We start from the raw sequence: 23,098 nt of genomic DNA, 5'->3' as shown, positions 1-23,098 counted from the left end.
GCATAGTTTTGCAAAATGTTTTTAATCAACAACTTGTTTTCTTTCCAATAACTTGAAAGGAAGATCTATTCAACATATCCACGTAATTCACTTGGCCAAAGTTATTCAAAGTGCTTTGGTGTGAAGTGGTTCACTGTACAGAAACTAACCAACTTACAACGTTGGGTTGTGATGTTTACAACATGAATATTGCCATTTTATTCATTTCTTTTCCTTTCCTTGTCTGTAATGCTGATGGTGGTAAATCTGAAAAAAAAAAACAGGTTTCCTTTCTGAACTATTTTGTCTTACAGTGCTCTGCATGTACCTCTCCATTAAGAATGAATTTTCAAAAGAAGTGTTTTGGCCAAAACCTTACCTCAAAACTATCATAAAACAATGTCTCAGGTGTCAAGCAGCATTTTTGTAAACATTTTGTGTGATGACTTTCTGTGATGTAGCTAATGGAGGCATTAAACTCTTCAGACGTCTGCTTCCTATCTCCACCACTGTGAACAATTCTGACCTGCTAAGTTTCTCTAGCTTGGAAGATTTCACATCAAACTCTGAATGACTTTTGTTTACATCTTAACAATTTAATTATGCAGAAATTTAGAAAAATTCACATTTAAATTCTGTAATAATAGGCCAAGTTAATTTAAAAACATTGTTTTGTTAATGAAATAATCTTTTACTGTATTTTTTCCTACTTACAGAAAAATTAACAGTAAATAGCAAACATTAATTGGAAAATGGAAAAAGTAAAAAGTAAAGCATGGTGTCACCAAACTTCTGATGTGCAGCGTATGAACACATAGGCTGTATCTGAATCCTGGAGCTAATGCTTTAGTGTAAACTCAAAAAGGAGCATTAATTAACTGAATTATCTACTCTCTGACCTACAGCCCATCTCCAAAAGATCAAACAGTTCAAGAGCTACAGTCTGTTCTAACCTGTCAACACATATGGCGTGGCACACTGTCCTCCGTACGAGACCAGTCTAAACCCAACACTGGACATTTGATACTGCATGTGTCTGGGTTCCAGCGGTATTACACAAGGGCCTCTCTGTCACACATGCAGACACACTCACGCTCATAAAACCCACACACACTCAAAAAGCCAGAACTGAAAAAAAAAAGTTAAAATAAATGATTAAAGTTCAATAAAACGGATATGTGAAACCTCAAGTCAAAGTCAAAACTCCCAGGTCATTCTGCTTACACGAGCATTTGTGTGCGTTGCTAGGTGACTGTGTGTATGTGTGTGTGTGCGAGGGAGAGGAATGTGTGACGTGTGTAGAGCACTTAGAGGGGCGTAGACGTCTGAGAGGAGCCTGTTCTCAGCGAGAGCGAAGGCTGAGGCTGGAGGAGGAGAGAAAAGCTGGAAGTCGTAAAGCGTCTAATAGCTCTGTCGGTAAGCAGCGCTCTCCCTCAGGGCCTTCGGCACGGGGGCGGGGGGGGTTGTGTGTGTGTGTGTGTGTGTGTGTTGTCAACAGCAGACAGGTGCAGGGGTCAACTAGCCCTGTTCTAAATTACATCACCCCAAACCCACACAACCTGATCTAAACAAATCACTTTAGAACACCTCTGCTGACAAACTAACAGCTTTGCTAAAGCTGCTCAAGTTGGAATGAATGCTGTCATGTCGATACACAATAGTAGTTCTTTGACACCAAAGGATTTGTTGAGCAAAAAAAGTTAATTTTCAGAATTTTTCACTTACCTTAAATGTAGTCGACCAGCCAGGATATGTTTGAGTTAGTCAGGTATGTCCAGAGGCAGTTTCGCCCTAGTGCTATGAAGCAAATGCAGCTAACAATTAATGGAAGCTATAAAAAAAAGAAACAGGCGAAAGTTCATAAGAAGTTCAATAAGGTTTGTTTCTATAAAATTGGTTCTTTGTCCATTTTTATAGATAGTAGTATGCCTACTACTACCTACTACTAGTAGGATGAAAATCACATTTTCATAATTTTCCAAATGTAGTCGATCAGCTTGTTTGGTGTCCGAAGTTAGTTTCACACTGGAGCAGCAACTCGGCTAATGTAGCTAATAATTAATGAAAGCTATAAAAATGAACAAAAGTTTGTAGGCTGTTTTTTGTATATTTTCATAGATAATAGCATGCCATACAATGTCCAAAACCACACAAGCAAGTCTATTTGAGATTATTTAACAACTCAAAACAGTTTGTGGCAAGTTTATGATGATTTAAATATGCGCTCTGCAGGATACTAATCAGCCAATAAGCTTCATAAATAAAAAAATCAAGTCAATTTCGAACACCAACGTACTTAAAGCTAAATCGACTAAATTTGGGGGAAGGGGGATACTGTGTACATGTGGGCTTTTGCCAAACTATTATTTAAAATGTGGACTGCTTTAAAACAAGGCCCAATATGAATCTTTTGTACTAGTTTGAGCACAGAGTACACGACTGCTTTGAGATTGTAAAGGATCTTGTTCAACAAAGGATCAAATGCAGTTACGGGAGATCAAACAGTGTAGGCGAGAGAGGAGCTGGAACCATCAAACAGAGAGAATAAAGGGCCGGGTGTTTATGTGTGCGCGTGTGTTATTGCCTGTCGTCTGCTGTGTGAAAGGGAGGGAAACAAGCTTGCTCTTTTATTAGCAGCACTGCGGTGTAATTGCACCCTGCCTCTTCCTGTACTCCATGCCACCGGGGGGGCCGGAGGGAGGGAGGGAGGGGAAGGACGGGCCTTCTGACGTTTATACAAATCGGAATTCCCTTCCCGCACTCGTTCACTCACTCGCACACTCCCTCTAACCCCGTCTGGCTCCCAGACGCTCTCTCACTCTCTCTCTCTCTCTCTTTCTCTTTCTCTCTCACCCTTGCAAACACATGCCGTCTGAGAGACCGCCGGCCGCTCCCTTCGAGACTCGCTGCAAAGCAAACCTTTTTTAGGATCTGAAAGAGGGAGAGAGAAAGAGGAAAAAAAGTAAAGAAAGTAGCAGGTAAGTGACTGGACTCTTCTTTTAAAACTCGTTCGGACCATTGGGTCGACTTTGTTTACTCCGAAAAGTCTGTGCGCTGTTTTTTTTTTTCTTTCTTTCTTCTTGAGCTTCCACTTGTTGGGCGTTACGGAGATGTGTAGGGAGGTAGTGGGACGCTTCAGTGTGTCTCAGTCCTGGTCCTTTAGTACCTTGCCCTGCACATTTTTGTTCTTAAGACTTGTAATTAAGTATGAATTATTTGGTATATACAATGTAACTAACATAAGTTATGTAGTAATGAGAGCAGAACTGAAGGGTGGGCTCACATACAGGTTCTTTACAGTTGAAGGCGTTAAACCACACCTGATTCAGTCTGATTCAGCTAATTAATAAACCCTTCCTGTGTTGAAGTTGGTGAGTGTTTGACTGTTAAAAATAAAGATGAGATCTTTGGAGTGATGTCATAGACTTTTGGTTCCCTGAAGAACCCTTCAGTGGATGGTTCTTTAAGGAGCCATTGTTGTAAATAAGACGTGCGAGTGTGAAGAACCTACACAGAGAGTAAACGTTCCATACCAACCACCTTTTCTCTTTTAACCATTGAGGAGGCTTTGTTGAGTGTTGAGTAAGGAAAAACAGGCTAACGTATGCAGGGCATTGCTACTCCATGACCAGGATTGAGAAGCATTTGCCTTAGTTGGTCATGCTTGGACGTTTGGGTGTGCAGAGACGTGGGTCTGGCGCTGCCCACGCTGACCGAAAGATTGAGTCTGGCTGAAAGGTCATCTGTAAATAGGTCTGAATGGGATGTGTGTCTGTCTGTCTGCATCCAAGAGTTGCGTGTGAGGATGTCTGACAGGCAGAGGGGAGCGGAGGTCGTAAAAAAGTTCTGGGCAGGCGGGTTGCGGAGCAGCCGAAAACATTCCACTCATTGTTCTCAGGGCTCGCAAGGCTGAGCCAGACGCCGCGCAGCCCAAACAACTCAGAGAGGGCAGAAAGGAACGGAGAGCGAAGGAAAGGGTGCGAAGGAAGAAAAAAAAAAGAGTCCCAAGGAAAAACAAGGAGGCTCTGGAAAAATGGATCCACTAAGTTTGTGGCGTTGAAAGGTACAGATGTGTACAGAGCTAATTATAATTATCATTAAGGCTTCAGAATTTTTTAAAGAACTACTATGAAATTAAAATGCATGTTACAAAGTAATTAGAGTAAGGAAATGTGTGTTAACCCCTTTTTCAAACAGCTGTTTTCCACCTAAAAAGAGAACGGATTTATTAGAAACACATTTATAAATGAAACGACTGCCCATCGATTTCTATTATTAGTGTCATTTGAGTCAACGTGTTTTCAGTTCTTTTAGAAGTACAGGGAAATGCTTCAAAGCTGTTGTCAGTGGTAATCGACCCTATGTTGCAGGTTTATTATTCAGTTATTGTTCAGTAATTATTATGAAACAGATACGTAAGTTGTGTAGCTATGAGAGCGAAGAACTAAAGTATGGACTGACATACAGATGCTTATAGTTGAATGGGTTAAAAAAAAACAGATCAGACATCAAAGAGCAGAGAGAAGCCCACTGAGGTGATTATTCATCTCATATTGCTCTTATTAAGGACCAGAGTGTTAGAGGGCAGAGGGGAGGGGGAGAGAGAGCGAGAGAGAGAGAAGGCGAGGTTTCTGGCCTTAGGCCCGTCGCTTGGTGGAGTTCTGAAGAGTGGGACAGGGACCAGGAAACAGTGTGCTAGTGGAACAAGTGCAGTGTGCTATTCTGTGTGAGTGAGTAAGTGAATGTGTGTGTATGAGAGAGAGAGAGAGAGAGAGAGAGAGAGAGAGAGAGAGAGAGAGAGAGAGAGAGGGACAGCTTAGCCACTGACGCCTCCATGCCATTATGGCGTGCCGAAGGTCTCCTGCTAAAGGGTTTAGGTTACACAGACGCTGAAAGTCAGAGAAAAAGTGGTGGAGCAGCTGGGCCTCAATCAGACTGCAGCTCAAGCACTAAATACTGTGTGTAGTTTCCATAACTGCTTCTCAGATAGATAGATAGACAGATACATACATACATTCACACATAGATAGATAGATAGAGTCCTATGCAAAAGTTTGAATACTCCAAGTCAAATTACATTATAACACAACTTAATTGTGGAAATTTTCTGCAAATTTTAGTGCACGAATTTCTGTTTATTTGCTGAGTTTAACATATTGACGAAAATAAAAAATCTAAAATGTGCCACAACTTTTGCAAAGGCCACATTTTATGTAATTTTCCCCCCAGTATGTTAAATTCAGTAATTAAACAGTAATTGTGCATTCAAAAGTGTTCTCTGTAGAGGATGTGTTAATTTTTCAGTTGGAAAATCAACAAAATCAGAAGTGCCTAAACTTTTGCGTATGACTGTAAATAGATAGATAGACAGACAGAGAGTTACAGTACCAACATACTTGGTCGAACAAACTTTCCACCTCAACACAGAAAAAGTAAAGAATCTAATTTGATAATGAGTGAGAGGTTAATACTGTGAGCTGATATGAATGTGAAAAACACACTTCACTCAGTCACAAAACCACATAACGTCACTGTTGGAACAAAACCTCATCTTCAAAAACCCAATCTCCAAAAAAGTAGGCTACCAAAAAACATTACTGAACATTAAACAGTATTGTTAAACATTAAACATCATTAACCTTCACTGTAAGTTAATGTACCAAGATTTTATTCAGAGTTATTTTGGAGCATTCCTATCCCCTTTGTCATGACAATCTGACATGGCGTAAACAGCAGCCGCATTTTCAAACTTGAAAAAAAAATAGTACTAAAATAGCTTTTATTCCGACAGTGACGTTATAAGATTCATTGCAGTTACTAGATAAATCATATTGGTTACTGTATAATATGTCTTAAATTAATAACCTAATAATAAGCCAGTATGTGAACTCATTAAACACCACTTTAAGAACTTTCTTTTTTTCCCCATGATATATGTTGATTGGAAAAAAATGTGATTTTTGACAAAGTGCATTCAGTGTCAGCTGTAATTCTTGTTAAACAAATAAACAACTATACAACATTTCAGAAGTCTTTATTTTTAGGGATTAATTGACAACTCAGTTTCAATGCCATTGAATTTGACTTTGCTTTGAAGACAAGAAGTGCGTAAGCAAACTCGGCCCATATATGCACTCGGTCTCACACATACGCACACGGCCGAGCATGCAGGTAGCTGCACTGTACCGAGTCATTCGCCCTGTTTCTGCTGAGTCACCAGGCTAATGACCCCCACACCCACCTTCTGTGATCCACACGTTTACAGCTGAAGATTTATGATGTTAAAAAAGTTTTTTTTTTTTTTTAACTCAAACTCCACAGGAGTTTCACTACAAATCCTCTTCAGATTTAAGTATACTTTTTAGAATGATGCAAAATCCTAATATAAAATCAGCCACATGTACGCTGAAGAAAAACTGTGCAGTAAATAAACAAGCAGGGTATAAGACAGTATGTGTACTGTAAATGGGCTTCCGTGCAAGTAGGCCACACACACACGGGTGTAGACGAAGGAAAAACGTGTGGAAAGAGTGCGGAGAGGAGAACCCAGCTGTTTCAACACTACACTCGCTCACTACTGGGGCTAGAATTCTCTGAGGAGAGCGTCACTGTCTGGGAGACACATTCATACAGACACAGACATTTGTATTCCCCTCTTTGTGGGGTGTTTCTACTGACACCTGTACTATTAGCTAATGCAACTGCTAACCAAACCCTACACTTAACCATGGCAACAAAAAGGAAATCTTTAAGTGCTTATACTTTTTCATATGTAAGTTGCATTTCATGTCAAATAAAAATAAAAACAAATAAATAAATAAATCATTTTTGCCCAAAGCTCCTCCCGTGAAGTCGTTTGATTTGGCACGCCAAAGACCCTGACCCCGCCCCCTCACCTTGTTTTCTTTTAAATGTTTTTTTTTTGTCCAATGACGACGTGTTAGTCAGTTTGAAAAGATGTGGTGGCATCACGTGTCTCTGAGGAAGTACATGTTATCCTTCACCCTCCTAGCTTGGTAGTATCGTGTGCATTAGTTACCAAGTGGAATTGGTCATGACTAAATTTTTTTTACAAAATTGGGTACAAATGTATTTTTGAGGTATTCTGGTAACAGAATATATTAGAATTTTATAAAAAAAAATATTTTAAATTATTTCTAATATTATTAATTTATTTGTATTTATTTCTTTATTTATTTTGGTGACCTGCATTCCTTCTTTATTTGTATATTGTGATTTTTGGACCTCTAAGAGCACCTTGGCCCCCCAAAACAAAAAGGTTGGGCACCACTGCTTGGGGTTTGGCCAAATGTCCAAATAACATACACATAAACACACATTTCTCGGCTTACACACTCACCAACTGTGCACGTATACAAACATACACATGCACTCACACAGGCGTAGGTGAAAGTTTGGGCAACCCTGGTTGAATTACATGTTTTGCTGACTTTCTAAGTGAAAATAAGAACACATCTTCTACAGAGAACACTATTTAATGCACAATTACATTTTATTTGCTGAATTTAACGTATTGGGAATAAAAACAATGTGAGACATTTAGTATGTTATAATTTTATTGCTTCTATTATTTTCCAATATATTAAATTCAGCAAAAAACAGAAACTGCATTCAAATGTGCATAAAATCTGTAGAGGATGTGTTAACCTTTTTACACTTGGATTTCACCAGGGGTGTTCAAACTTTGGCATGTGACTATGACTGTACACTCATACAGTCATACACATGCAATGGCACATACAGATCTACACTGATACTTTCCAACTGGTCTCTTTTGCACTAGAAGCTGAATTACCTGATTTAGATCATATTTAGAAGAGTTATCATTTATGAACATAATAACTGATGCTTGAATATTAAATGTCACTCAGCACATATAGGCAGAGTGAACAGTGGTGTATTAGTAGGCTTAAAGCCAACCTGAAATCAAGATTAAACATTTTTTTTATCGTATTACCACATATCCTTGCTCATATTAAGTGTGATTCATCATATTATGTAAAATACAAAATCCTCATCCTCATTGTCCTGTGTTCTCTAATCAAAATGTAGTGACTTTTGCACCGCATCTAAATTGTCTTCTGAGTTTTGTTTACAGCGGCAGGGAAAATAATATAAATCAATAATATCATGTTTCACTTCCCAATTCCACTGATCTTTGAGTGAACACTCTCAGCTAGCTCAGAGAGCCTCCCTGATGTTGTGCTTTGCTCAGAAGTACATCACATTATGGAAGGAATATTAATGATTCACGTTGACTTCATTAAAAACCATTAGTGAGCTGGGGCCCACACAGCTGGACGTTATACACGGTAGTCGTGTGAGTGAACTGTGAACTGAAAAGTGAACTGAAAAGTTGATCTGTCCAGCAGTTCCGTGCCAAAGTGGTGTTCGAGTTAGAGGGCACAGGTATCACCACACTGGCACAATTTTACATGAATTATTTCTTACTCATAACCTTGAAACAAGCATATTTGTGTTCCTAAAAAGAACAAGCAATATTCAAATGATTTGGGGAAAAAAAACTCTTATATTTTTCTCACATTTCTGTCATTTTTCAACATTGGAGTAAAAGAAAAAGTGGAGTAAAAAGAAATGCTTGTAGACTTGTAGAAACTTGTAGATATCAAATGTACATTGAATGTAAAATAATGATATCGCTACTCAGAAAATAAACTTACAGGGTTGTTTGATGTAAAAACTGAAAATATGTCAACATTAATTGCAAATGCATTTTATACAGAAGGTAAATGCTGACTGTTCTCACTTTGACTGAATGGAAATATGTGGCCAAAGTACATAAAATGTTTTTGTGTTAGCCATTTATTACATATGTATGTAATTTGAAATGTACAGTAACACTAGCAGTTAATTAAATAGATGAGGGAGAAGTTCAAGGCCTCTGCGTCCTCTCTCCTCTCACTCATCTGAGGGTGGAGCCGCCCTATGAGCTGTCACTCGCTCAGGCGGAGGGAAAGACTGAGCTCACCGGCGCTAACGACCGCTTCGATGAGGGGAAGGGAAAAAAGAGGCAGAAGGAAAAGATCTGATGGAAAATATTAATGGATGGATGGAGAGAGAGAGAGAGAGAGGGAGAGAGAGAATAAAGTGTCAGGATCCTCCCCATGCCCAGCATCACTCCATCAAGAGCAATGACAGCTGGGTAAATGTCTCCAAGTGGTGGGGCTGATCAGGAAAACGCATTTACTCTCCAAACAGCTTCGATACCTCAAATAACCCTCATCCTCCAAAAGCAATATTCAGCTTTCTAATACGTCACCACCGAGCGGCTCCCTTCAGAGCGGCCGAGTCAGTGAATATGGAAAACGCATAAAGGCGTCGCTATGAAAACAAGTGTGTCCTACACTCCTTCCCAGATATTTTTTCTTTCTTTTTTTTTTTTTGAAGATAATTGGTCATTCCAGTTTTCCCCTCAGCTGAGACACACTGTCCCCATCTTTGCGGTGTGTGTGTATGTGTGTGTTTGTGTGTGTGTGTGGGAAAGATAACTCGAGTAATCCAATCAACTCTCCCTTCACAACCAGTCACGGTCGAGAGAGAGAGGGAGAGAATAAGAGAGAGCGAGAAGAAGAAAGGGAGAAAAAGAGAATGACAGAAAGAGTGAGAAAGAAAAAGGAAGAAAGAAACAAAGGGATAAAGAAAGAAAGAAAAAGAAAGAGACAGAGAGGAAGGGGGAAGCTGGAAAATGCAGGGTCATCTAAGGAGACAAAATGAAAATGAAAGAGTGACAGAAGACAGAAAGAGAGAGGCGGATAAACAGAGAGAGGAAAAAGACACAGAAGGAGAGAGAGCGAGAGAAAGAGAAAAAAGAACAAAGAGAAAGATGCAAAGAAAGACAAGAGCGAGGGACAAAGTGAAAGAGAAAGAGAGACCTAAAGACAGAAAGAGTGAGAGAGAAAGAGAAAAAGACAAAAAAAACAAGACAAAAAGAGATAATTAAAGAGAATAAAGAAACAGCAAAGGATAAAGACAGAAAAGAGTGAAATACAGAAAGAAGAAAGTGAGTGAGAGATAAAAAGACAGAAAGACAAAGAGAGAAAATAAAGAAAGAGCCAGAGGAAGACAGAAAGAAATGAGAGTGAGTGAGGGAGAAGGATTTTAAGAAAGAGAGAGAGAGGGACAGAAAGAATGAGAGAGGAGGATGAGGAAGATGGAAAGAAAGCCATTGAAAGACAGAAAAAAGAGTGAGGAAGAAAGACAGAAAAGAGTGAGAGTAAAGGAGAGAGACAGACAGACAGACAGACAGAGACCGTCTCTGGTCTTCCTATCACAGTGTGCATTGTGAGTGGTGAGGTGGACTGACTGGGGTGGTTTAGTGTGTGTTGGCTGCCGACAGCAGTGATGATCAGGGTGATGGTGGGAGGGGGGGAAGGGTTTGTTTAGGCCGGGAGTTCCCCTGTGGGTGATTGCGCTGTTGGAATGCTTCTCTCACCAGCCGTGTGGGATTTAGAAGACATGGAGACGCAGCAAGGGATTAGAACTCGATGTACTTCAAAGATAAACTACAACTTACAACGGTTTAAACAGACAGCCATGAGAACATAATTACAAAAGCCAAAAGTCATCTTACGGTATGACAGAGTAAATCTGATTGCATGAGCACATCATGACTTTTTGTGAAATAACTGGAAAATTCATCTTAGCCTCTGAAATTCTAGGTCTCTTATTCAGTTCTTCATTTTAAGACTTTCAAACTTTAATTATTCCCCCAATATTGTGGTCAAAAACCCCTGTTAAAGCACATATGTTGTTAAATTAACACATCCTCTACAGAGAATAAACTTCACAAGTGCATAACTTCAATTTTGTGTAACATATACGAAAATAAATAAATAAATAAATAATACATTACATATATATATATGTAATGTATTATTTATTTATTTAATATACAATAATTGTATATTAAAATGTGCAGAAGTGTGTTCTGTGTGGAGGACATGTTATTTTCAATTACAAAATCAGTAAGATGTGAATTGGTCAGCATTTCGTTTAATATCTTCAATATTATTGCTACAGAAGTGACCAAAAGACTGTGAGATCACTGATCCATGAACAATCCGGCAAGAGGGTGACCTGTGGTTCTTTAACTCAGAGTGGGAGCTGATCTAGGGTGAAGTTATCCCTCACTCAAGCTGACCGCTGTGGGTTGAGCAGCTGAGCTGAGCTGAGGGTGAAGTGTGAGCACAAGTTTCCTGCCTGGCCTCATTTAGGTCTGTCATTGAAAAGCTATTTTTATTAGGCCACAGGAAGCCCTAGGAAATGCTAGCAGGAGGGGCTTGGGGGGGTTTTTGCCACGGCGGCCCGCGAATGGATGACAAAGGCAGGACACATATTACTCTATAAAAGACAAAGTGGCTGTTCAGCAAAAAAAAAAAAACCTAACATACACAATTTTCCCCTGAAGTTTAGTTTTCCAGTTACTCACTGGAGCTACAAGGCTAATGTATCTAAGACGTACTTGTAAGGTCACATGTATTAGCATCATATTACTTATATATGCCAATATGTTGAGTTAATAATCTCAAACAGACTTGCTTATGTGGTATGACTGTATGTCATGCTGCTATCTATAAAAACGAAAGCAGAAGTATGTCGCAAGGCTAAATCAGTAGTAACCAGTTTGAAGGCTGAAATTTGTCCATACTTTTGTCTGTTTATATAGATATTAGTATTTCACACAATACCAGAAACATCAAAAAGTCTATTTGAGATTATCCAACAACATGACACAGGTGAGGCAAGTGTGACGGTTTAGGCATGCAGTTCACATGGCGCAAATTTCTTGGGGTATAAGCTGATATTATTTGTTAGCAACATTAGCCTCATAGCTTCAGTGGAAAACTAAAAGTAGGCTACTGTACACATTCTGCTGAACTGAGATTTGGCTCACAGCACCTGCATCAGTCACGCCTGTGTATGATGGTAGCGTGAGGCTGACCAGGGCCCACCGTCTCATCTAGAATGACCTCACCGGCCCACCCCTCCCCTCCCCCCGAATCTGCTCGTCTGCTGGCCAGGGGAATTCCTGGCAGAGTGATTTTTAACCTTAATGACTGAATCACATTGCCAGGGATTTCCAATGGCTGGTATGAAGCAAGCGACCCTGAGAGCGCAGAATCCTCTCTCTCACACACACAGACACACACCTATACACAAATACACTGTTCTTAATCCTGCTGGAATGCAAGTGCGTCCATGTGAATACTGCAAGGCGCCGACACACCCTCTCGAGCCAGTACACACATGCATAAGCCACTTTAATGCAAATGTATGCACACACACATACATGTTTTGCTTAAACAATGTCAGGACAAGAAGCCATTTATATGGCCTATATGTACTGTATGTATTATATATAAATATGTACATACCTATATGGATTAATGTGTCTCATATATATTACATGCACGTAGTACTGTACAAATGTCAGAGACCACTTTATTAATTTTTCAGGAGATTTTTCTGACTAGATATAAGACAATCCATTAAGTCAAAGAAAAAAAAAATGAGGAAACAAGAAAACTGAGGAAATGGGACTCCTGATAACTGTGCAGGACCTTGTAGACCACCAAAACTGTTACCATGAGATAAACAGCACTTAAAGCTTTCATCTTTGAGAGAGAGGAGAAAAATTCCACTCTTGCTTTAGATCTGAAAAAATCCACAGGTGTTTCTGTTCATCCTTTCACTGTGAGGAGACAACTCAACACTGAGTCTGAAAGGATGTGTAACTGTTCAGAAGCCTCACTGAGAAAAGACAATAGACCAAAAAATAGACCTTATGTGTAATTTTCTGCTAAATATATTTCTACTTTTTGCCTGACACTGATAAATGAATAGATTGTACCAATTTGACTGGAAATTAAATAAATAAAGTGTGGTCTCTGATATTGGCACACTGCTGTATAGATATATACAGTACATAACAAGAATAAAGCACTTTATTTTGTGAGAACCATTTAACTTTTTTTGCTGTTTTTCTTCACTTTTCCTATAAAGTCGGGACATTTTTCACTAAAAATGTATGAAAACAAACATTCAGAAACACAGTGCAAATGAAATACAACAACCTTTCACTGCGTACAGCTTTGGCTCTGCAGCAGCAGGACTTAATCCACATGTGAACAGTGTAGTAAAGCTCCGTGTTCACAGTGGTTAAGTTCTGCCCCTGTGGGGCCACGCCTCAGCCCACTAGTCCAGAGAGGAGAGAGAACATCTGAGTAAAATACATCCAGCAGCAAATATCTCTCAAACCAGTAACTGCTCAAGTGTACAGATCTACATTATACATCATACTACTGAGTAACCTATTAAACTTCACGTCCGAATACTTATGATTCAGTCACTGTATGGAGAACCATGCAAAATGACCGAGTTACAGGAGTGAGAAATGGAAGTACAGACCTGCTGACAGGTCCATGAATGTTAAGGCTCTAAGCCTTTCAACACCAGGCTTGTTATTCAGCTATCAGTCTTTACATTTAGACAACTACTGTTAACTATTCTGTATGTGCTACAAAACTAATGTCATTATTAAAGTGATGGATTGATGCGTGGACTCACATGGAGCCCTTCACAGTTTCTTTTTCTACATGGAGGATACATTTTATCACATAAACATTATGCTGGTGAATAGTTAGGACTATTTAGACTCTTCGGTGTCAAATTTAATGTGCTGGGGAGAAAACTGGAAGACATTTTACATAAAAAAATAAACCAGTCATAAGTCATAGCAATCTGTGGCTGTCCATCAAGTTCTGCTGTCTTCATTATGTTTAATGTGACATCTACTGCTTCAGGGCAGCCTCTGAGGGCTGGAGGTGTGTGCTGTAGACTTCTCTCATGCCACAGTGTGTGTGTGTGTGTGTGTGTGTGTACATATTTTGAAGTGCAGTCAGATCCGTCTAGAGGTGGAAAGAGTCCTACAGAGTAATACAAAATTTAATACAAAATTGTTCAATGCAAATTATATCAAATTATTATAAAAGTAAAATACTTGAAATATTTGCATAAATTTCAAAATTATTTGGTATGTGGTATGTACATCTTTCACTTTAATGACACTTGATCTGGCATGAAATTCGCAAGTTTGTGCAAAAGCCTCATCAGTAGACCACATCCACCTGAGAGTCGCCTGAGCACAAGCTTCAGTTGAAGAGATAAGACTCAATGTCTCAACATCAGTATCACGTATCTGCTTAAATTTGAAGAGTGATCTAAATTAGTGCAGAATATTTCCTCTTTACTTCATTGTAACTTTTCTTTGTTTTTAAACTTTCTAAATTCTAAAACTTTCTGTTGAATATTTCCATTCTTTTTGGGAGACTTGATCATAGTTCTAAAGAAATCTGCAATGGCATTTTTCCACATCTCCAAAGTTCAACCTTAGACATTGGCTGCATTTTCTGCTTCACACAATTGCAGCAAAAAACAGTTACAGTTGTTTATATCAAGCTTTTTCAGTCACATGCTTTATTTTGAAAAAAATAATGAAATGACGCAACACGTTTTTGTAGGTTTTTTTTAACATATTAATCAGTACTTATTTAGGAAACAAAGGGTTTAAAGGAAATAGGAGGAGTGCCTTTTGAGAAAGGCTTAAAAATATATAGATTTTTTGTTGTGTATAACTAAAATAGTTATAGTTCATTAAAATTAATTGGCACCATGGTTGTTTAAATGAAACTGAAGTTTTGTCTTGAATTTGTCATGCAAGTTCCATGACGTGACTGGAGGTAATTTGATAATTTAGCATGGAATGATGCATAAATTTGCTATAAAATTGTAAAATCTATATATGTAAAATAAATAAATACTATATATGTAGCTCTATAAAGCTTTCAGTTTGGTTGCAGTATTATATTTAATTGACACAATGCATAACCAAACACAGTCTCCACCTGTGTGCTCAAAGTACACTTCAGTGAAAGTACGGCTCATGAATATTCAAAGAAGTACAAAAGCCAGAAATGAAATCCTGCTCAAGAACAGTAACTACACTTTATAACGTTTTATCTTATTTTGATGAAAAGGTCATATTTATAAGTAAAGCACTTTTTTTTTAAATAACACCATAATGGTGATTAGTGACTCAGTGAGGAATTCAGATATAGGTCTTTCTACTACAGTGGGGGGGAAATGGTATCCCACAACTTTGAAGTCATGGAGCTGAAAACAAGAATAAACCACAGAAAGTTGATCTCTGCGTTTTCTTTGTTCTATTCTCAAATAAACAAACAAAAAACTTCAGTTTTTTTGCTTCAGTTTTTATGTCAGTGATTTTTGGTCATCGTGGGCATGAAAAACACTATGTCAGAGCAGTGACACTATATTTGGATAATATAAATATAAATATAAATATAAATATACTTTATTTTGATAATGAATCTTAACCAAAACCAAAACGTCATTTAAATTTTTGCTACACTGTAAATACACAGCAAAAAAATGCTGTTTTGACTTTTAAAAGAAGTTACCGGGATGCCTATTGAACTTCTATCAGTAAGTTAACAACTTGAAATTTTTGAGGCAACTTTTTTGAGTTGAGTTGTTATTTGAACAATGTACAGATATTTCAAAGGAATAAAGGCTAATTCCATTGTTAGTTAAATCTCTTTATATTTCTGGTAAATTTGACTACAATTCTGACAGCTTTATCTGTAAAAGACTATAAAAAGATCAGCGCCAGTGGTATTACTTAAGAGACGCTAAGTGATTTTAAATCTAAAATAAAATAGCGTGTATATGCGTGAGCTGCGTGTCTGTGCATCTGTCTGTCAGAGTGATACTGCAGCATGGTTTCAGTTGTCTAAAGCCTTTTGAGGATTCTCTATTCTTGTGTGTTCTTTGTAGGTAGCTGGCTGACCTCACACAAGTTCATGTATGAGTGTGTGTAGCCGCTGTTGCGTGTATAAACTGTCTGGCTGTTCTCGCCAAATGAGTTGAGCTTCTTCTCGCGTGCGTGTGAGCTCGAGACGTGAAATGCGGTTAAAAAGTTTTAAGCCACAACATAATGCCTCCCTCTCCGCAGTGCCAACTGAAATATATTATGGTGTATCTGCAGGTTTCTATTTGTCACCTTGTACATGTTCATCTTTCTATAGTTGACTGTAGTAGTTGATGTGGCCTACCTGATATTAGATCATCTTCTCTTGATCTTCTATATTTGTGTCATTTTGATCCTTTATAAACTGTACTTTAGCGAAAAAGTCAAATGTACACAATTTCCACCTTATCCCAAATGGAGTCGATCAGCCAGGACATGTTTGGTGTCTGAATTTTGCTTCTTGAGTGTTGAGAACAGGATCTATGAGGCTAATGTAGCTTTCAAGCATCAAACTTCATTAAGTTTTTCACAACATTGCTCTGTAATCTATAAAACCAAAAAACAGAAGTAAATCACATAGCTAAAAATAGTTGTAGCAGCCATCTTGAAGCTAGTCTTGTGATGCCTACAAAACCATGAGAATTTTTAGGCTAAATGTTGGTGGGAATGTAGACTTACTAGGCTGGGAACAATTTCTGAGCCAGTTCAATACCTTGTGAAGGTGAAGCTCAAAATAGCGATGCATTCATCAACTTAGTCCAACAGAAAATTAGCCTGTCATTAGCTGATGGAGAGAACTTAAGTTAGTATGGCTGAAAAGCCCCCAAAAAGCTCCAGGTAAGCATGCAGACGAGCATAGCATGTGTGGAGAACACATTACATGCGATACAAAATAAACATTACTTCTTACAAGGGAAAAAAGTTACATTAGTTAACAAACAGAATTCTGCTAATTAGGATGTCTTGCTTGTGTTATTGATAGTACTCCAGAAACAAAGATACTCTGGACATTAAAAGAGCTGGACCATGGGAATATGGGGGTGGGTTTTAGAGGGGGTCTCCCCACATTAGCAGCAGATTTTGCCGCCATCCAGGACCTAATGTTTAACAAGTCCCCAGGCGTGTATTTCTGTAATGAGATCACATCTGGTCTTGAAAGACTATCTTGAAGCCTACATTTTGTATAGATCATGGTATGTCATATGGTGTGAGAAACCACATAAGCAAGTCTATTTGGCTTTACTTAACTATAGGGCTGCATGGACATACAATGCTATGTTTGATAAAGCAGTTGGATATCACAGTGATGATATGAGAAGCAATAAATGGAGATTAAAATATTGTGCTTCTGACGTCTTATGGTGATGCAGGTTTGCTGTGACAGTAGCCATTACTGCTTCACACATTTAACACACAATACTGGACATGAAAATAATTCTAAAATAATTCTAAAATAATTCTAACATAATTCTATCCTGATCTTTTATAGACTAGATCAGGATAGAGTCATTTCTGAGCTGTGTATGCGTGTGTTTTGTAATCGGCCATCTAGCTGAATGGTTAAGCTACTTGCTTTTCATCCAAGAGCAATGAGGAACTATTATTAAGCTTCTAACACGTTTTTCCATTCTATCTACGTTACTCGGGCAGGAGATAATATGATCTGGATGTGTAATATGTTCTGTTGAGTCATCATTTTATAATCATGACCACGGGAGGGGTTGCACTGCAATGACTAAACATATATTAACGTCAATTAACATCTGTACAATTGCTAATAAAAGCTATTTTCAAAATGTTTATCTATTTCGGAACAGGTTATTTAACATCAACACATACAATTTATCCTATCTTACACGTATTTTCATATGGCCTTTGGCTCATGGAGGCCCTAAGCAGCTGTCTACCTGTGCTTAGTGCAAAAAACTCCCCTGGCTGTTGGAATAACTGTAAATCCCATTTACAGATGCTCCGATTTGTCCTCTATCACCCCCTTACTGAACGTTTGAACTGCCACAGTATTGTAAGAAAGCATGTTGGGTCTGTACAGAGGGTTATGCATTCATGTTCTTGCATTATGTTTGCAGTATGTTTCTGGCCATAGGCACTCCATTTACATGATGCTTCTTTCTTTCTTACAGTGACTGTGCTGATCTCCCTATCCGCCCTCTTGGTTGGGCTGGTCTCCCGTGCCTGCTGTGCTGATAATCAGTGTCTCTCTTCAGCTGGCTCAGTTCAGCAGGAACAGGAGCCTGGTCTTACCTCTTACCACCCCAGTCTGACACCTCACATACACACCTTCCCCCAAACAAGACTTCAGAGCAGCCAATATGATCCTCCACAACTTGGACCAAGAGAGAGACGGTTATATGCAGCGACATAAGTTCTAAATGAAAATGAGTATATGAGTATAATAGTATGATAATATGTAATGTCATTTGCGATTGTACAATTACTAGCTTTAATGCTATGAAGTATAAAAAAAACAACAGTAATCAGCCTCTTTCAAATTTTAATAATTCTTACCTTCATACCTTTCTGCAGTTTTCTGCATCTTTTAAAAATTTACAGTGGAAGTTATATCCTGCTGCAAAGCACATATACAATTGTATGTAAAATTGGGTGATTTTTTGTTGATTTTCTAAGTGAAAATAAGCACAAATCTTCTACAGGGAGGCACATATTTAATGCACAGTTACTGCTGAATTCAATATATTGGAAGAAAACATGGCCTGTGCAAATGTTATGTCATTTTATATTTTATTATGTTAAAATAAATAAAGATGTGCACTAAAGAATTGAGAAAATGACATTTGTAAGTGTGTTCTCTGTAGAGAATGTGTTAGCTTCATTTCACTTAGAAAATCAACAAAACATGTAACTTGAACAGGAGTGAACAGTACTTGAATAAGTAGTGATTTTATGTTTGTCATCATGTTTGTTTAAGCCTCTCCAAACCTCTCATGGCAGCCCAATATTAATTGTAGTTAAGTCAATATGTTAAATCAAGAGTTCTGGTGATGGAATTTAACAAATCCATGAGATGGCTGGGGGCGTCCAGGAGAAATCTGGAACCAACTTTGCTTTTCAAACTAGCTCACAAGACATCAACTATTTGTTTTGAAAAAAAAAATACATTCTTGTTATATTTTGCTGTATTCATGTTTATTTGCATTTATTTAAATGATACATGGTGTTTTTAGAGTCAACAGCACACATCCTCTTCAGGGCCCAGTATCTCAAAAGCGTCTTAGTATTAAGATCATCTTAACTGGTAAAGAGAGTGCTTAGCGTGATACTCACTCTACCATTTAAGAATCACCTTTGTGCTAAAATGCTTTTGGGAAACCTAGCCCAGGTAAAGCTTAGTGTTAAATAATGTGCTTAGACACCTGGGATTTTTGCACGGTACTGTATATTTTGACATAGTTATCATGTGAAAAATAAGTAGTAATAAGGCTGATGTTCATTTAATCTTTATTTAAACTGTAATTTGTCTTCTAAAGAAATGCAACAGGTTGCATACAAGTTTATTAATGTGTAAACATTTGTATTAAACCTTTTGGCCAAAGCTGTTTTAGTCACTGATATATAATGATAGGAAACATTCATATCATCCCATCTGCAAATGTAATAACATTGTAATGTAACTTAATACAGGATGCTGCTGGCAGTTTTGGTCATTTGCATGGATGTGTTTTTTTTTTTTCAAATAAACCTTAATAAAAGCAAAAAGCTCCAAGTCAAATTGAGTCTTCTGCCTCTTCCCTTGTGACTTGCGATTATCAGAAATGAATCAGAGCCAAAATCTCCCTTTCTCTCTGTCTGTGTCGTAGTGTCTCTTCCTCTCATTCTCAGAGCCGCCACCGAATCGCTCAAAAAAACCCTCAACGGCTCAAAAGTTCTCCACTGTTCACCACCCGCCAGACAAACAAACATCAATCACGACATGCAGCCATGGAAACCAAAATACATACATACACATTTGCATGTCAGCTAGCCAAAGCAAAGAGGAAGCGAGTGACGATTTTGAAAATCAAGCCGCATTGACTGAAGTGTTGGCTGGGTCATTAAATGTCAGTGTATTTGCGCATACTACATTCATTCATGTACTGATTCACAGGCCCACATAGGCATTCACACACAGGGTGGCATATTTTAGGAAGCAATACAACATGTGGTTGCACTACGCACAGTTTAACACAAGGCTGGCGCCTACAACTCTATAAATAAACAGAGCACAATAAAAAGTGCTCAGCTGGATCAGGCATCATAAAGTTATTCTAATTTCAGATTTGGATCATCTCACAATGGTCAGGAACACAACTGCAGCTACATCTGAAGTGACTGCCCTAAGCACACTCAGGACCGCTAAGCAATACTAACCACTGTAAGGTGAATTAAGGATAAGAGGACTAGCATGTTAAAGGAGAATTCCAATGATTGTTTCATACGTCTGCATAAGATGTAGACAAAGTCATTCAGGGCGGCTTGGTATGAAATGCACCAATCTAGAGAAACTTACTGAGTCTGAACTGTTCACAGTGGTGGTGACAGGAACTAAACATCTCAATCGTATAATGCCTCTAAAAGCTGCCTCACTGGACATGAAATGCTTACAAATTCATTAACTGATGTCTGAAACTTTGTTGTACGATGGTTCTGAGATAAGCTTTTTTTGGAGAGGGATAGGCAGAGAGTTAGCAAAATAGAACCCAAAGAAAACTTGTTTTTTCACCTTTACCATAATTTTACAATTATCAACATTACATATAAGAACTCCAAAGATGTGTAGGTTCACTGCTCGTTTTAGATAGTAAATAATAGGGGTAGACATTGTGACCCCTCCTGCCTATCAATACCACCACAGTAAAGTTGGAAAGTTTCCCTTGAGTGGTGCATTTCACATAATACACCCTAAATGACTTTGTTTATATCTCAATCACTGAACAATACAGAAATTCTCAAATATAAATATCAGTGGTATTCCCCTTCGCACGACCTAATCTATTAATGTTCTTTACACAGGTGTAAGCTCAAGGAGGGACGGAGGGGATGTCTCCTCCATTATTTTTTTAAATTATGCACATAATGCACATGACTGAGTTGATAAAGAGCTGTCAGTTATGAATTATGATATATCTGTCAATTACATTACAAAATACATTGTTGTTTTATTTAGTGACAATCAGTAACAACAAAAGAAGGGCAGACTAGCCTGCCCTGGAATATTTTTAAACACTAAGATGATTGTTGACTTAGTTGTTCATTTTTTAAAATTATTATTTTCTTCTTTATTATCATCATATTTATCATTACTGGGCTATTTTGTAAAAATATTCCAAACAACATACAGATCAGACTATGAATTTTAGTGACACAATGGAACAGAAAGTGTCACTGTATTAACAACAACAAAATTGAATCTCTATACTGAATATGATATTATTATGATTTTTTTAATATTGACATATAAAGCATTAGATATCAATATAATAAGTGTAACTGTAGTTGTACTTTGTTTACACTGTTTTACATTTAAATTGCTGCATATAAGCTGCAGCCTCCCGATGTTGGTACCTCTTTCACTTGTCAGAATTTTCACATCTGCTTATTTAGCATTTTTGAAGTAAGTCTAGTATTTCATCACTTTTTGGACTAAGTGAATCTCCCACTGGGGTACGAGATGGGGTTTTTGTTAGTGACTCATTTCGGTCTTCGTTGCCATGAAAAAACTTACATGTGCGTACTGTATCATTTTCACATTTTGTCATATCACATATCATTTACCAGCCAGCGAATTGCTGGCACGCTGATGAAGTCAGCGACACCTACATGCATTTAAGGATTGTGATGTAAAACAAATAATTACCACATGAATTCTCTGTTGTCTGACCACTAATAACATGTAACCTAGGAAGACAAAAAGTGTCTCAAATCAGGTCTAATTTTCTGAAGTTATTTAGGCAAAAAATAAATAAATAAATATTTTCTTTTATTTGGGCCACTTCAACCTTGTGACGTGAACGTAGCTTAACTGCTGATTTGAATCACGTGTGCCTGAACAGAGAAACCACCAAACTGTACTGGAGTAGGTTCTCCAGAACATGGCTAGCTGAACATTCTGCACTATGTGCTGCTATTTTTAACAAGCCCATATAATGGAAAACAGAATGTTTCTCACTTTATTTTGTTTAAATTGTTTTAACATTCATTAAACAAGTTTATAAACATGCCATTCTGTCACAAGTCTACACAGTCCATATATAGAAAAACAAAAGTGTTTCGAACTGATTGTTTTTGTGATGTCACAAAATCATGTGTATTCACACATATATGCCCATTCAGCCTACTGTAGATTAGCCCTACACTGAAGTTATACGAAGTGTTTCAGCCCAGGCTGCTTTTTGAATGAGGTACAATACAGGGCAGCCAACCAACTTACATCTATCAATAAAAAAACAAACAAACAACAACAACAACAACAACAACAACAACAATATGCCTGTTTAATTCTAAGAGATAAGGAGAGGTTGGGAAATGCCATTATCAGGAAAAAAAATAAATGCTGGATGTGGACCATTTAGCAATAAAAGTTCCTGAATAACTTGTGGCTAGGAACCTTAACATTACGTAGAGGTTTTTTAAACTTTAAAAAGGTTCTTTGCACACATGGTTCTTTAAAGAGCCACTCATCAAAAGATTCTTAGTGGTTCCTCAAATGCTTTTCGGCACCTCTTTGTTTAAAAGTGTTCCGTTACCCAGCAAGACATTTCAAACACTTACTCCATGCAAATCTAGCAGCATTGATGCTAATCAGCTTGTGCTAGCAGGTCGCCAATTATCTTTCACTCATCTCAGGTTATCACTGACTGGTAGAAGTGTAACGGCTGAGTGGGGTGCGGTCATGTTAGCACAGTACTGTGCTGGACACCTCTGGAACAGGCAGGTGTGTGTGTACGTGTGTGTGTGTGTGCGTGATAATGTAAATGATCAGGGTTAGTGGTGGTGGGGGGGGGGGTGCAGGTCCGGATGTTTGCTCCCACTGAAGCCGTCGCTACGGTGACGGTGCAAAACGGTCTGTCAGTGGGAGCAGATGGCTGCGTCAATGCAGCGCTGACATCAGCACACTTCCTGTTTCGAAGAAAGCCGACGGGGCTCTGTCATTCACAACCTCTGTCTCTCTCTCTCTCTCTCTCTCTCTCTCTCTCTCTCCCTCTCACATTCTCAGTTTTACTGACACACAAA

General features: G+C 38.2%; 1 long non-coding RNA gene across 1 annotated transcript; it reads left to right on the top strand.

Annotated features, from left to right (window-relative positions):
• Positions 1-2,845: 2,845 nt before the first annotated feature.
• Positions 2,846-9,809, top strand: LOC118821100. The gene is made up of 2 exons (XR_005008316.1): positions 2,846-2,957; positions 3,771-9,809. It is a non-coding gene; the product is annotated as an uncharacterized LOC118821100 (long non-coding RNA).
• Positions 9,810-23,098: the final 13,289 nt, after the last annotated feature.

This window comes from Colossoma macropomum, unplaced genomic scaffold (assembly GCF_904425465.1).
Source record: "Colossoma macropomum unplaced genomic scaffold, Colossoma_macropomum, whole genome shotgun sequence".
Classification (NCBI taxonomy): Eukaryota; Metazoa; Chordata; class Actinopteri; order Characiformes; family Serrasalmidae; genus Colossoma; species Colossoma macropomum.
Note: the sequence above shows the minus strand (reverse complement) of the source record. Positions and strands in the feature narration are given on the sequence as shown.